Source organism: Solanum dulcamara, chromosome 7 (assembly GCF_947179165.1).
Source record: "Solanum dulcamara chromosome 7, daSolDulc1.2, whole genome shotgun sequence".
Taxonomy (NCBI): Eukaryota; Viridiplantae; Streptophyta; class Magnoliopsida; order Solanales; family Solanaceae; genus Solanum; species Solanum dulcamara.
This window is the reverse complement of record NC_077243.1, coordinates 21,124,017-21,140,743: the sequence shown is the minus strand read 5'-3', so window position 1 is coordinate 21,140,743 and position 16,727 is coordinate 21,124,017.

The window sequence follows — 16,727 nt, the reverse complement described above, 5'->3', positions numbered from 1 at the left end:
CTTTTAAAATACTGATTATGATGATCTATTTATTTGACATAATGTAATTACAAGCGTACTATTTGATTGCACAAATGTAATTACACAGTTAAATTATTTTAAAACTAAAATTGAACAAAAAGTGTAGTATAGTAATCAAATTTAAAGTTCCAAAATATCATTAATAAAATTAATTTTGTAAATACACCTCTAATTAAAATTTTCTTAAAAAATATATCAAGTTAATAGGAGTAAAGTAATTAATATAAAACAGAGGGAGACCTTATTTTGTACTTCTTCCATAGACCCAGGTAATTTTATTTTTTGTAGTTCAACTAATGCACACAGACAAGAGGAGGTAGGAATTGTGTTCACAATTAATATTTATATTTTAACAAGTTTTTAAAATATAAATACAAAAATTGAATAAAAATTAGGAGTATCAATGATCTTTTAAAAATCGATTGAATCGAAACGTATTGATTTTTAGGTCATTTTTAATAAATAGCAAGTTATTATATAAATCTATAATTTTACCATATAATTAGGTAGTCTTTAAATTTTATAAAGATAAACCAAAAAATATAAAATCGTATCGAATAATTAATTTATATGTGTGAATATATTTTATATAAATTTAAAAATAGTGAAACATTGAGTTTCGAACCAAGTGTTACTCATATTGCAATTAAATTTGTTTGAACACCTTCAATAGTAAGGTACAAGATATTACAACTATCTTGAGTAGTAAATTATAGGATATATTAGATAACTTTACTCTCGTATGATTTGACTAAATTTCTGTTATTAAATTCTTAATCTTAGTAAATTCAATTTTAGAATCACATATTGCTTAATTTCTTTTCACTTGTGTAATTTAAATTTTTCTTCTTTGTTTAATTTTGTTTTACACTACTATAAAATTGTCACGATTCTAATTCGGGTGTGATTGCACTCATTCTTTTTCATCGGACAAGTCAGTCTAAAACTCAACATTTATGAAAAATAATGCGAAAATAGTTTAAATAGATAGATAGTATACAAAAACGGAAGTCTTAGTCAACTAAAATACCCCTAAAGGATTGATTGCCACATGTACAAGCCTCTAAAATAGCAGAAATGAAAATAATAACAATGTCTCAATGCCTTTGTCACTCGAATAGAACAAAACAAAATGAAAGGAACAGGGGAGGTCGCCAGCATCGAACAGATACCTCTCAAGTTTCCTCTAAAAAACCTCGAATGAAAGAAAGAAAATTGGGTCACTGTACAGGCTCGGAACCTATGCAAGTGTAGTTAGCAAATAGTGAGTACCAACAATACGGGGTCCAACAAGCAAACAACTAAGACTAAGCAAAGCTAAATAGAATACAAATACTCCTGTCATATCAACCGAACTCCTCAGACTACAACCTACATAAAGAATCAACACAGTCTAACAGTTCTAATAGCACAAGTATATATATATATCATCAATAGTACAACTTAAGTCTCAGTCAAATCACACCAATTCATAATATAAATCATGAAATATTAAAATAATGGAATTCATAATCACACCAATTCATAATATAAATCATGAAATATTAAAATAATGGAATTCATCTCTATTTTTATTGTCTTTCATGATCCGATGATTCAACCCTTTTTAAACAGTAAAAAAGTTTAGAGAGTTTTAACCGAAGTCCTAGGGACATATACATGTTATCATGTTTAACCTATACTTGTTATTCTTATCTGGTGGTGTTAATCAAAAATAAAAGTGAAAATTAATTAAATCGTACTGATATTAAAGAAAAATTGAGATGATGAGACGGTTTTGAAAATTTTTAGTGGGCTTTTTGGCCATGAAAATAAAAAAATATTAACTTTATTTGAAAATTTCTAAATTGTGCTTGGCCTAGGGTTGTTCAAAATCGAATCAAAATCGATAAATCGAACCCAAAAAAAAGTTATTGATTTATCGATAATGAGTTATTGATTTAGATGTTCCAGTAATAATTTTAATTTTTTTTATTATCGTGTTATCGATTCTTAAAAGTTTAAGGTTTTTTCTAGTTAATTGATAATTCGATAGTAATTTAATAATTTATATATATTACTATTCGGTATATAAAGTCCTTCACTTAGGGTTTAGTTTTCATACTTTTAATTCTTGCTGTCTCAAACTCTTGGTTATTATATAATGTTTTACATTTACTTTTAAGCAAGACGCAATTTATCAACTCATGTGCATGGTTCATTTGGTTTGTCACCTTGTTTCTAAGTGATTTTCAATGGTTCTTTTTTAATCAAATCTTAACGGTAAAACCAATAATCGGATCGATAATGATCAATATCCGATAAACCAATAACTGATAAGCCAATATCTTAATGGTTCTATAACGGTTTGGCATGTCTATAAATCGATAACGGATAAATTAAACTAGTAAACTTCAAAATCGAACCGAACCAATACGCAACCCTAGTTTGGCTATACTTTTTGCAAATAATATTTAGAATTTAGAGAAAATAGTCAAATGACCTCTCAACCCATAATCAAAACACTTATACTTTACGAAAGTCCTATTACCTCCCCCTCCCCCTTCCGGACTATTTTTAGGTATAATTAATTTCACCTTAAAACATCATTACCATTTATGTGTCTTGTGGTGAAACACACGCACTTGACACGTGTATTTCATTAGTAATCTTTTTTTTCTCTCCTTCTACTTTAATTTCTCTCTTCTTCAATCCTTCTACTTTAATTTCTTTCTTCTTCAATCATTCTTTCAGCTCTAACCATCGTAAAACAACATTTTTGACCTCAAATTCTTTTTATATCTCTAACACATCAAAATCAAACATAATGGCAATGACCTTCGCACTATTTCTACTGCTCTATAAAGTTTTGAACAAACCCAAAAATAGCAACGATCTTACACCTCTTATTCTATCACAATTCAAAAATAGAGTGTGATGGCACTTGTCTTATTCCACCTACACAAGTAAGCCTAAACAACTCTCTACAAGGGTAAATGCGAAAATAAGAAGAAAAAAAAAGCAACTAAGGAGAACAACACGTAATTCATAACTATATATAAATAAAACCACCCCCAAAACCTAATGTCACATGTAGAAGCCACTAAATAATGATACAAATTCGATAAAGGAATAAGTCTAAATGTCTCTAGTTCTATAATAGAAATAAGATATAATAAAAATGGTATGTGACTTCTTGTCATGCCCCAGGAGGGTACCCTAGACGTGTTTGAAACTCAGGGACTATTGCTAGTCCCTAGGAAAACCACTTGGCATGTTCACACATTCATTCAATCAACATTCTATCAGCAGAAGACTTAACTCATCAAGGAAATAACTAAGCATAATAATCAAATAGATAGCGTATAGAATAAGGCCAAAGGATAACAATCTATCTAATCCAATCAACAAGATTAGTATGAATGAAACTAGCCAAAAGACAATATCCAATCAATACATTAACAATCTAATCTATGAAGCCTCTATCAACAGTCTATGTGGTGCCAATAACAAGTTCATGGCTACCTTAATCAAAATAAAAATAAAAGTCTAAACTCTAAAGGTAGATGATAAAATACTGATATCCTCCGAAAGCTGGAAGGACTCACCAATCAGATAGAATGTGGAAAAATATCTTCAACGTTACACATATTGATAATCTCTCGACCCTGTCCCTACATCATTAAAGGATTCAGACCCAAATGGACGTCAGTATGTAGAATGTACTAGTATATAATATGTCAGAATTAAACATGTATCAAGGTAGAATAATATCAGTTCAGATATCTCAAATCAGAAAGATAAGAAACTCAATCAGGATGTCATAAGTCTAAAGCAAGAGTAAGGTTTAGACAAATACCAATCATATACAATCCAATCCAATCAGAGTACTATCAAGACCTATATAGGAGTTTCTCTTATTCGACAATAATCACTTATGAGCAGTGATCGTACAACAAGCTCGTTGTTATTGCCACAACCTTCCAATACTTTTCCAAGGTAAGGGATGAATCAACCAATTATGGATCCAACAATCAATCGTCCTATCATGCCAGGACAATAAAATAGAGGAGCATCCGACTTAATGGTTCAATCCCCTTTTGCGTTTGGCTACATAGTTATTGAGATCGAGTTGTTATTTATTCTTATCCAATTCGGTGCTCGATACTCCTCGGTGCTCAATACTCCTCTCAAGACTCAATGCTCATAAGATAATCAATCCCAATCAAACCAATCAATAAGTCTCATATGGACTCTTATCAGTTCACCAGTTCTATCTAATCAATCCTTTCAACCAATCAATTATCCAATCATTTACATAAGAGTAGTTTGGACAATCATTTATGAAAACATTCAGTTGAGACCATTCACTTGAGTTCAATTATGAAAATATAAAGGACTATCAAGTTTCATCAAGACTATCATAATGCTCACATCCCAATCACAATCATTCATTCACCAGTTCAAGGCTCTAGACTCAATCCTTAGGCATATACATTCAATATTAGTCAATATACTATTAGGGTTTATGAAATAGTAGTTTAAACCATTTATTCAATAAACAAGTTTGTAGAAAACATCAATTACGCAATATTAAGAAAAATATGTTAAATTTAAGGAAATTCTCAAGAAACACAGTCATGGGGACTCAATTCATTCACAAATCAACCTATCACAATCATAGGACACATGAAGAACAAGTTCCATGCTTTAGTTTATCCTTACATACCCTAAAATCTCCAAAAATCATGATGAAGAATCCTAGTTTGAAGAAGAACAATCAAGAGACCCTTTCTTAAAATTCTTGGATTCATTTTCTTGGAAACCTTATGGTTAGGATTTAATATTTCCTTTAGAGATTCATGAATATACGGAGAAATTTTAGTTGGAAATCTTGGAATATATGGAGAAAAACTTACCTTGATAAAGAACCTTGAAAGAGAATCCTGATTTGATATGTTCTTGAAAATTGTTGAGCGTTTAAGTTTAGGAGTGAATGAGAGAATATTTAATGAGGAAAAACTGATTTCTATATGCTTAGGGACATTAAAATAACTCCCCAAAGGATTATATGATAAAAATACCCTTAAAAATAAAAAGAACATCGTTTAACTTAGGCAGTGAAGTTGTATCCTTTTCGAGTCGTGGAGCCATTGCGGACTTCTATCAAGTTGGAGTGTCTCCAATAAAATGGATGTAACTTTTTACTTTGAACTCTAAATAAGGCAAACTTGATGGCTTGGAAAGAGGACACATAGATATTTAATTTGATAGGTCATGTGCCACCTAACTCTTAACATTCAGAGAGATATGGTCATTTGTATTTGACCCTTTATATGAAAACTCAATCTGTAAAGGATCTTTGAACTCGACTTAGTACTGAAGTTTTCTTATGACCCTAATTCACATCTAATACACCTCGAATGCTTAGGAATTAATTCTAAAATATATATACAATTAGAAGTCATCGGGCTTAGACCTATACGCATAAGAAGAATAACTCAGATCTTAGGTTAAAAAATTTCAGGGTATAACATGTCTGCTACTCCTAAAGAAAGCCTCAGACACTGATGCAAGAGGATGATCAGGATGAACTGGACCAGTAACCTATAGTGTAGAAAAGTAAGAGGTATGAAGTTAAGCGAATCTTACTATCTGAAGGAGCTTAGCTTCTTAAAGGACTCTTAATAAAGAAAGATTTTTTTAAGAAAGCAATCCTTTCAAGTAGGGCTTGAAAGAAGGCAGGCACTTTCGCCTGATAGGGATGCCTTTGTTCCACTCTCTGCTTGCACATCTAAAATTCCACCCCAACCTGGATGAGCTGTAAAATTTTGCAGAACGGTCTTGCTTTTTCCCATTGAGTGAGTAACGATACTCAATAAGTATTTATATAAAATATTATTTATACAATATAAATAGATGTTATATAGATGGAGAATTAAAAATGAGAAAAATAAAATAGACTTCTCATAGGATAAAGAAGGGAAGAATAATTATTTCTCAAATTTGAGAGAAAAATTTGAGTTTTAACCCAAAATTGAAAAGTGTAAATAATTTTCTATCATAAGAAGATGTTATCCAGAGCCTCCACCCAAAACCTATCAACTCAACTCTAGCCACGAGCTCCCACCAAACACACCGTCGCTAAGCCCGCTATTCCCCTTTACCCTTTGTTGCTCTGACGAGTATGTACCACCATCTCGCCGCCATCGTTTCTCCTAAAAAGGCATTATTAAAGGTGAGCTTGGAAGCAAACCAAACAAACATACCACATTAGAACAAACCTTCGACCACCATAACCCCACCATTATGATGCCACTCTGATAAATTAGCAACCCCGATTTTACTGTCTGTGAGTCTATCTCTAGCAAAGGACCGCAAACTACTAATCAAGATGCACCTGAAACTCCAGCAAACCAGATGTGCTACTAACCAGTGTCACAGTTTGAGCTGATTTAGGGCTCAACTCATAAAGAACACAAAAGAAAACAGAAATAAGGGAGATAGAAGAATTGAGAAAGAGAAATAATATTCATATATTTGATGATAAAAGTTGAAATGCAGTACAACAGCTCATAAAGGCACTGTGGACAGCTAACGTATATGCCGCGTGTCATTCTAGTTACTAAGAATTAAAAATTATAAAAGGACTAAAGTGAAAATACTAATTAAATATAACTGCTTTTAATTAAAACTACAAATGCAAATTACAATTAATTAAGTAGTAATTTCCTCTTTCTAAGCACTGAATACTTCATATCATGACATTTCATCCCCCTTAAGATCCTTGTCCTCAAGGATCACAATTTGGAAACTGGGAGATTAAAAACTTGTAATCCTCCCAAGTAGCCTCTTCTAGAGGGAGATTATCCCATTGATCTAAAATTTGAGGCACTGCCACATTCCCTTTCTGCACCATTCTGCGATCAAGTATAGCCACCGATTTCATAAGGGGTTGGCCATCTTTGGAACATAGAGGAGGGTCAATAAAAGGGACAATGTGAGCACCTATCCTTTTCTTAAGTTGAGATATATGGACTACAGGGTGAATCTTGGCAGTTGGAGGCAATTGGAGTTCATATGCCACAACACTTAGCTTCCTGATCACTCTATAAGGCCCATAAATCTTAGATGTTAACTTCAGGTTGCTTCATAAATGCAACAGTGGCCTTCTTGTAAGGTTGAAGCTTCAAGTAAACCCAATCCCCGACGTTAAATTCTTTTTCAATTCTATGTTTGTTAGCAAAGAACTTCATCCTATGTTGATCCTTTTCTAGATTAGCTTTTAATATTTTGGCCATGTTTTGTCTCTCTTGAACCATTGGTCCACTTCATCTACCTTTGACTGAGAAACTAACTCAAATGAAAAATAAGGAGGGTCCTATCCATACAACACCTTGAATGGAGACGTCTTGATGGAAGTATAATAGTTTGAATTATACCAAAATTCAGCTAGAGGGAGCTATTTCTGCCATTCTCTTGGTTTGTGGATTCTCTTGCACCTGTAGTATTCTAAGCATTTGTTTACCCTCTCAATTTGACCATTCATTTGAGGGTGGTAATATGAGCTAAACTTCAATCCCATCTTAAGATCTTTGAACAATTCTCTCCAAAACAACCTTAGAAATATTTTGTCCCTATCACTAACAACAGTCTGAGGTAATCTATACAGTTTAAACATTCTCAATAAATGCATTGGCAACTTGAACTTCATTAAAATGATGAGTAAGAGTAAAAAAATATACATACTTACTGCATTTGTCAACTATGACAAATATGGTATCTTTGCCTTCAGATTTAGGTAAGCCTTCAATGAAATTCATTATGATATGTTCCCAAGATTTGTTTGGAACAGGAAGGGGAAACAATAACCCAGGGTAAGAAACTTGTTAATCCATATATTTTTGATAAATATCGCACTCCAATACTGTTTGTTTGATTTCAGCTGCCATGTTTGGCCAATAAAACACCAACTTCATCCTTTGTAGTGTAGCTAATACTCCTGAATGACCTCCCACTCCAGAAGAATGAACATGGTTTACTAGTTGTTGCTTGAGAGCAGTTTGGTTACCTATCCAAATTCTTCCCTTAAATCTTAATAGGCCTTGACTTATTGTGACTTCAGGTAGTGAGCAGGGTCCAGTAAAACTTGAGATATAAGCTGAGTAACTTCATTGTCTCCTTCATAACTCTTGTAGACTTCTTCTATCTATTGTGGCTTCAATTGAGTTATGATGCAACATGATGTAGGATTTTCCTGCACTCTTGAAAGAGCATCAACTACAAAATTACCAACCCCCTTCTTATATTGAATTTCATAGCTCAGAACCATCAATTTAGTCAAATCCTTATGTTGCAATGATATAGTTATCTTCTTCTCCTATAGAAATTTAAGGCTAAAATGATTAGTCCTAATGATAAAATGCTTTGGGTATAAGTAATGCCTTCACTTGTCAACTGCTACAAAAAGAGCAATTAGTTTATTTTCATAAGTGGATAGACCTTGATGTCTTGTACTAAAGGGTTGACTTATATAATCCAATGGATGGCCATCTTGCATTAGTACTGCTCCTACACCAGTGCCACATGCATCCACTTCAACTACAAAAATCTCGTTGAAATCAGGTAAGGCCAGTAAAGGAGCACTATGCATGGTTGTCTTAAGTTCTTGAAATGCTTGAGTAGCTGCATTATTCCACTCAAATGTACCTTTTTTTAACAGAGAAGTCAAAGGCTTACTGATAATGTTGTAGTCTTTGATAAATTTTTTGTAATAACCAGTGAGGCCTAGGAAGCCTCTCAATTCTTTGAGACTCATAGGTTCCAGGCAATGCACCATAGTGAGACTTTTCTAGGGTTAGTTCCCACTCCCTTCCCAGAGATCACATACCCCAAATACTCTACTTGCGGCTGGGCAAAGTCACACTTGAATCTCTTGGCAAAAAATTGATTCTTCCTCAGCAATTGTAGGAAAATCTTCAAATGAACTAATTTCTCTTTGAAGGTCTTACTATAGATAAGAATATCACCAAAGAACACAAGGATAAATTTTCTTAGAAAAGGATCAAAAACTTGATGCATGAGTGACTGAAAAATTGTTGGGGCATTGGTGAGGCCAAAGGGCATCACTCTGAAGTGCCAAAGACCATGATGGTCCTGAATGTAGTTTTATGTTCATCCTCATCCTTCATCCTCACTTGGTGATACCCTGACCTTAAGTCCACTTTGAATAACCATGTAGAACCTAAAAGTTCATATAACAGATCTACTATAATTGGTATAGGGTACTTATTTTTAATTGTGAAGGAATTCAATATTCTATAATCTACACATAACCTCCATGCATTGTCTTTCTTTTTAACCAGTAGAGCAGGTGAAGCAAAAAAAGAATAACTAGGCACTACTGTTTGAGATTCAAGCATTTTACCGACTATTCTTTCAATAGAATTCTTTTGATCAAAGGAGTACCAATTAGGTCTAATACTAAAGGGTTGAGCATTATTGATCAATGGTATTGTGTGATCACAATCTCTACTAGGAGGCAACCTTTTAGGTTCTTCAAAGACATCCTGAAATGTCTATAATAGAGATATTATAGCTTTAGGTGTTTGAGTTGTCTTGGTCTGTAGGGAAAAACTCTCAACCAAACAAAGGACATTCATCTCACTCTTCTTTATCAATATTTTTTGTAGCTCTTGTTGGGTACTTGTACCCAATCTTTGTTCTTCCTGGTGCTCCCAAAGTGTTACCCAATAATCCTATTTGAATAAAGTAATGTTGTGAGGTCTAGTATGGAGAATGATAGGGGAATAAAGATCTAACCAATCCATTCCTAGAATAAGATACACTCCTCCTACTCTAATTAATCTCATATCCAAGCCAAAACTCTCTCCCTGCGTCATCCACCAGAATTATTGACAATGAACTTCACAATGTATTTCCTGACCATTAGCTACTCTGACCTGCTTAGGAGTGGAAAATGGATCAACATATAGTTTCAAAACCCTTGCTACATAAGGATTTATAAAACTGTGAGTTGATCCCGAGTCAATCAATATCTTCAGTGGTACTCTCTTGATGTACCCTAAAATCTTTATTGTTGATGGGGAATTATCTAAGCCCAATACTACACAGACTGAAATCTCCATTACTTTTTTCTCTCTGGGTGGATGGTCCTCCTTAACCACACCACCGGGCTCACCTTCCTCTAGTAACAAGAGAGCAAGTTCTTCTTGTTGTGTATCAGTTCCTTCCCATATGATGACATTTATGTTTTGGGCTTATATTGATGCCTTGGAAAATATTTCTCATGGCATCTGTAACATAAGCCTTTATCCTTAAGATCCTCTATCATAGGATTTGGTTTGAAGGGGGCTTTTGGCCAAAGGTAGGGAGGTTTAGATTGGCTGTAACCAGTATAAGGTACCATAGCCCTTTGGTTTGGTGAAGAAGTTTGTGTAGGAACTATAGCTCTTGGATTGGGATTGGTAGATTGAAAAGAAGGGGCTCTGGGAGTGATAGATCTGAGCAGAGCTTTGAAGGAAGCTTCATAAGCTTTTACTATTTTAAAGGCATCCATGAGAGATGTAGGATTGGACATGCCTACCAAAGGTTTGATCTCAGACCTTAACCCACTAATGTAGCTAAAAATGAAATGGTTTTCATTGAGTATAGGACTAACAAGTAGCATATAAGATTTTAGTTCATCAAACTTCTCCTGATAACTCTCGACACTGCTTGTATGCTTATGATTATTGAATTCATCCACAATCTCCATAGGCCTAACATTACCAAACCTTCTACAAACTTCAATACGAAACAATGGCTATTTAGTGCCTCTTTTCTCAAGGACATGACTATCAAACCACACATCTGCCTTATACTTCGTGTGGACAGACACAACTCATCTTACTGTGATTAGGAATTTGATATATTGAAAATAACTGTTCACACTTGCGTAGCCAAACCCTGGGTTAGTCTTATTGAATTTTGGAAAATTAATTTTGGCTTTGAAAGAATTTTGAGCATTTTTTGGGTTGTTGTTGTAACACATAGGGTTCTGGTTTGGTAAAGAAAGCAGAAGAGGGTTAGGGAGGTTTATATCGATTACTAGTGGCACTGTTGTAGACATCAGGGGATAAGTGAAATAATAACCGGAGTAAAAAACAAAGTTTTGAACTCTGGGAGACAATAGAGGTGGAAATATGAAACCCCGACCAACTAGGTAACTGTAAGAGTAGAGGAAGGTGATACCTGCGCGCGATGGTGGGAACCTTGCCTTGATTCATAAACAAACATAGGACCTTGAGCTCTGGATGCTAAGGAACGAGGAAATAGTGGCAAAACAGGGTTCGACTTGTGTCGCCGTACTATCTCCACAGAGATATAATCAATTCCAACTTCTTTTTCGTCTCTTATAGTTGAGAATAGAAAGAGCTTTGTGTTTTCTCCAAGCATTCAAACAGCTTCTGATTTTCTACAGCCATAACTTGATTGTTTTTCGGGCTTCTTCATTCCATCCTCTAGACCTTTGAATTTTTGATTATCAACCATTGTTTTCCCAAGAGACCAAGGAGCTCTGATACCAATGTCACGATTTGAACTGTTTGAAGACTCAACTCGTGAAGAACATAGAAGAAAATAGAAATAAGGGAGATAGAAAAATTAAGAAAGAGAAATGATATTCATATATTTGATGATAATTACTGAAATGTAGTACAACAGCTCATAAAGGCATTGTGTCCAGGTAACGTACATATGCCATATGTCATTCTCGATACTAAGAATTAAAAATTACAAAAGGACTAAAGTGCAAATACTAAATAACTATAACAACTTTTAATTAAAACTACAAATGCAGATTATAATTAATTAAGTAGTAATTTCCCCCTTCTAAGCACTGAATAATTCATATCATGACAGCCAGAAATGATCAGATCCAGAATTCTCCGGCGATCTATGTATCACTCTCTCTTTTTAAGTTTTGTTTCTTCTTTATTTTATGATTGCAAATTATTTGATGCTATTTTTTGGGTAGAGTAATATCATGACCCAACCCACCGGGCCGTATGGGCACCTACTTTAACACCTAAATAGGAGAATCCTAAAAAAATATCATGCGAAAGTTTAACAATTACCAATAATAGGCCAAAAGAGTTATGTAATCACTTTATATCAACTTTAAAAAACTCTGATGGTTTATTACAAGGAACAATCTAACACCCCCAAGGATACTAGTCTAAACAGGTACAAGAGCTTCTAAAGATATAAAGTATAAATAAGATAATGACACAACTCCCACTATAAGGAAGGAAGAGTAGAAGCTGTTGGAGAATCATCTTCGTCTTCACGTAAGAAACATCACTGACTCTGCAATCAGACTATACCAAGTGGCATAGCAAGAGTAGTATCAGTACAAAAACACATACTGGTAGGCATCATCAGTCAACCTGATACCCACCGCATAATATAAAAATATTAACAAGAAAAAGACATGCTCTTAAGAAAACATTCTCGCCAAACCTTTATGCACAAACTATTATCAATCTCATTAACCTCATTAAAGTAGTTCAAGCCTAACTTTCATACCTTCTAGTTGGTTCGCCGCCAAATCTAATATAAATCAAGGCCTAGCCCTTCTATCACATAGAGGAGTTTCCAAACTATAGGTCACTACTAACTCTGTCTAGCCTGTCTACTATATTTAGTTTTCACACCAACACATGGACCTAGGATAATTAACATCTCACTTGGAGGAGGTAAATATTATGGGGAACTAAGGATCACCTTCTAACCATGCTGGCCTGCCATAACGGGACCTATCCCGCTCTGGTGGCCTCACCACAATGAGATTCCTCCCGTTAAGGCGGCCTGCCTAGAGATAAAAATTCTGAATAACCTCCCAATTCTCATTTTAACTCATGTGCCCACGGGACATTAACAATACCTGACTATTAAGTCATTAATCTCACTTCACAATGCATTGACTACTTTCCACTTGCTTATCGACAACCTCATAACTACTATGCAGACGTATCTAGCACTCATAACATAATCTGAACTGGCATACACAGGAACACATTATCAATTTACCATTTCAGGAGCAATATACAGTTTCATAAGGTAAATCTCAATTATAACAGTCAACATAGCTACACTTGGACCTTCGGTCCTTTTATATCAACTACTTCACAGGATGGGCTTATTCAATTATGTTTGGGTTAGTTTCTCTATCATCAATCATACAGTCAAGATTAATTCACAGATGATAGTCACACAATGGTTCTCTCATGGAACCCATACCCAAGCTATATATGTATCGGAACGTGACACTCAATCTAATATATATGTTGAAACATGACACCCGATCCTATATATGTGTCAGAATGTGACATCCGATTTAATGTATGTGTCGGTATGCGACAACCAATCTAATATCACAATCACAACCACATTCACATATCCACAATGAATATTTTACATACTTGGACAATCAAGTAACAGGTTCATTGCATACAATTGTTCATAATTATTCATTTCATTAGTTTCATTATATATTTCCATTCATTATCAATATCTCAGCAAGCCTTCTTTATTCAAGGCATCACTTTGGGTTGAACAAGTTCAAGATTATGGATTTCACGGTCTTAAGATTATAGACCAATCACAACAACATATCATTCACCCAGCCATAAAAATTTAATACATGATAAATATCACAGTATTACTCAATATTTATTAAGAGTCTCTCTATGATATAGTCTAAACCATAATTTACAGCTACTGTCCATCAAATAGATTCATGGCATGAGATATATCAATACTAAGTCATTCACATTTACTATTTATTCCATGACTCGCATTACTTAAGTAATTCACAGGGAATAATTAGCATAAACACCCACAATAATTGTATAAGCCTATCCTTATATGCATCAATAGCCTATAATCCCTAAGTCTCAGGATTCTGTTATGACTCAGCTATTGTCTATACTTAATCTCACAATAATCATTGGTCTTCTAACAGTTTAACCAAGATTAACATTCAAAGATTGAGTCTTTATCACTAATCACATAATAACTATGATCCACAACATACATTCCCACTATAAAACAATAATTGGCAATCATTTAACCATCCAGACTCCGTGCCCGAATGCTTAGGCATGAAATCTCTCGTCAATCTATAATATATTAAGCAATAGAAATAAATTTATACTAATCAATTAAAAAAACCTAGCCTACCTGGGTGCCAAGTAATTGTAAAAGATTTAAAGCATAATCCTTGACTTTCGGAAGGAGAATCAATAGAGACGTCCTGAAATTTATGGGTTGTAGCCTTCCTTGCATTAGAAACTCTTCTCCCATTCTCTCCAAGCCTAGAATAACTTATTGGGGGTTTCTAGGGTAACCCTCATCTATTTTGGCACCTAGGAAAAGAATGAGATAGTAAAAAGGCCCATCGGATCCCGCATTAGCGGCCCAAATCCCGCTCTGGCTGTCCAGCATAGATAGTGTTAGGTAAAATAGGCATAACTTTTTACTCTAAACTCCAAATGAGGCAAATTTAATGGATTTGGAAAGAAGACTCATAGACCTTTAATTTGATAGGCGATGGGCTACCTAATTCTTTATAGGAGGAGAGTTATGGCTGTTTGAAGTTGACCCTAGTTTAAACTCAAGTCTGAAACTAAATCAAAAAGATACTTTCAACTTAACTTTGTGATAGGAGCATAGTACGACCTTAATTCATAGCTAATGCACTCGCATACAAAGAAATTGATCCCAGTCTTATGACAAATGAGATTCGTACATCTTACCGCATATATTTTTAGTAATGACGGATTAGGTCGTTACAACTAATTGTTCCAGTGATTCATTGTGTTCGGTAATCTTATTTTATTTATTTGTTTATGTGTTAATATATTTTCTTTTGAATAGATCTGTCCAAAGCTTGTCTTATTGATGATTCTTCTGAGTTTTACAAATATTTTTGTTCCTTCGCATATAAATTTGGCTTGATGCTCTATTATGTTTCTCTATCTTTGCATTTGATTGATTTTTTTTGTTATATAAGAGTGTTTTGATTATTTTGTGATTAGTTAATTTTTTAATGATTCTATCGTCTTGACCATTAGCTGTTGCAAAATTTTCTAGTTATTTTTAATTATCTGCTCTCTTTAATGATATTATTTAATTGAAACAATGAAAATAATGGTGAACTTCCAGACTCGTTATTTTTGCTCACATTCTTTTTTTTCAAATAAGATGCACCATTGTGGGACTCAAAAAATAATTTAATTAAATTAATTTAAAAAATTTAATTTTTTAGAGTCGGACACTTAATTTTAAAAAAATTAGAAAATCTATTAATCGTTTAACAAAAATAGTTTACAAAACCAATTAGATTCCAAGTAAGAATTCAAGTTATTTTGAAGAAAAGATATTAGTACCCTTTAGGGTTTACAATGATGGGGTCTCTCAATTGAACTCATTTTTTAATTGGGATGGGGATAAAAATATGGAAGGATTATAGAAATCTCATAGTATTAAGAGCTAATTACATCTTATCCTTATTTTTTTCAAATTACAAAAATTTCTTAAATTTAATAGAATCCAGATACATTCCAAAACTCTTTAATACATCACGTAAAGTGACGTATCCAATCGATACATTTGATAAAGTGATGTATCCGATCGATACATCGCATAAAGTGATGTATCTGAGTCCCAATATATCGCGTAAAGTGATGTATTCGATAGATAAATCGCGTAAGTAATGTATCAGATATCTCGATACATCACATAAAGTGATATATTCGACCGATACATCACATAAAGTGATATATCCGAGAATAGGAGAGAGGAGAAATTTTTATAATTTTTTCAAATGGTAGAGAATTATAGAAAATATAGTAAAATAAGTTGTGTATTTAAACAACATTTCCTAAAAATATTGCATAAATATAATAAACATGAAATATACACAAAAAATACAATAAAACATTAATATAACAAATGACTTAATATTTATCTATCGTCAATAATATACATAACTCTAACTCTCCGGTGGGAGAACCATTCTGAACAACCCAACAACAATAATTCAAGTATACACAACTTAAAGATGCGTAAGTAGGTTTAAGCCAAAGATAAATGTTGAGTCTCATAAACTCAGAAACAAACTAGTTATAAACTCAAAATGTGCGAAAGAGAACACACCCTAAGAACTGAAAGTCATCTTACCAAAACTCTAAAAACTAACAACTCTAAAATAGGAGTACAACTTCAAATAGAAACCATTAACAAATAACCATTGTCTGAACATGTAAATCCTAAAAAAAAGGACTAGGAAAAATAATAGAGTCCACGGCATCCTGAAGGAACAACTCACCCTTGAACTCAAAAACACAATCACTCCTCTAGACGAGGTCTATCCGCAGCCGGCTGAATATGCCCTGTACTCAATAAAAGGCAGAGCAAGAGTAGTATCAGTACAAAAAAATAATGGTACACTGGTAGGATCACGCGGTTAAACAGTAAGCGGATCATAGACAAGTAAATTCAACATAATAGGCATATACATATACAGAATAAGTCAACTAATCTCAAGTTTATCCATATTCAAAAATATCACAACTCAATATCTTCCACATGCTATAACTTCACACAGGGGTCCTCTCAAGGGACCTACAAATAATTAACTTTGTGTCAGAACGTAATATCCG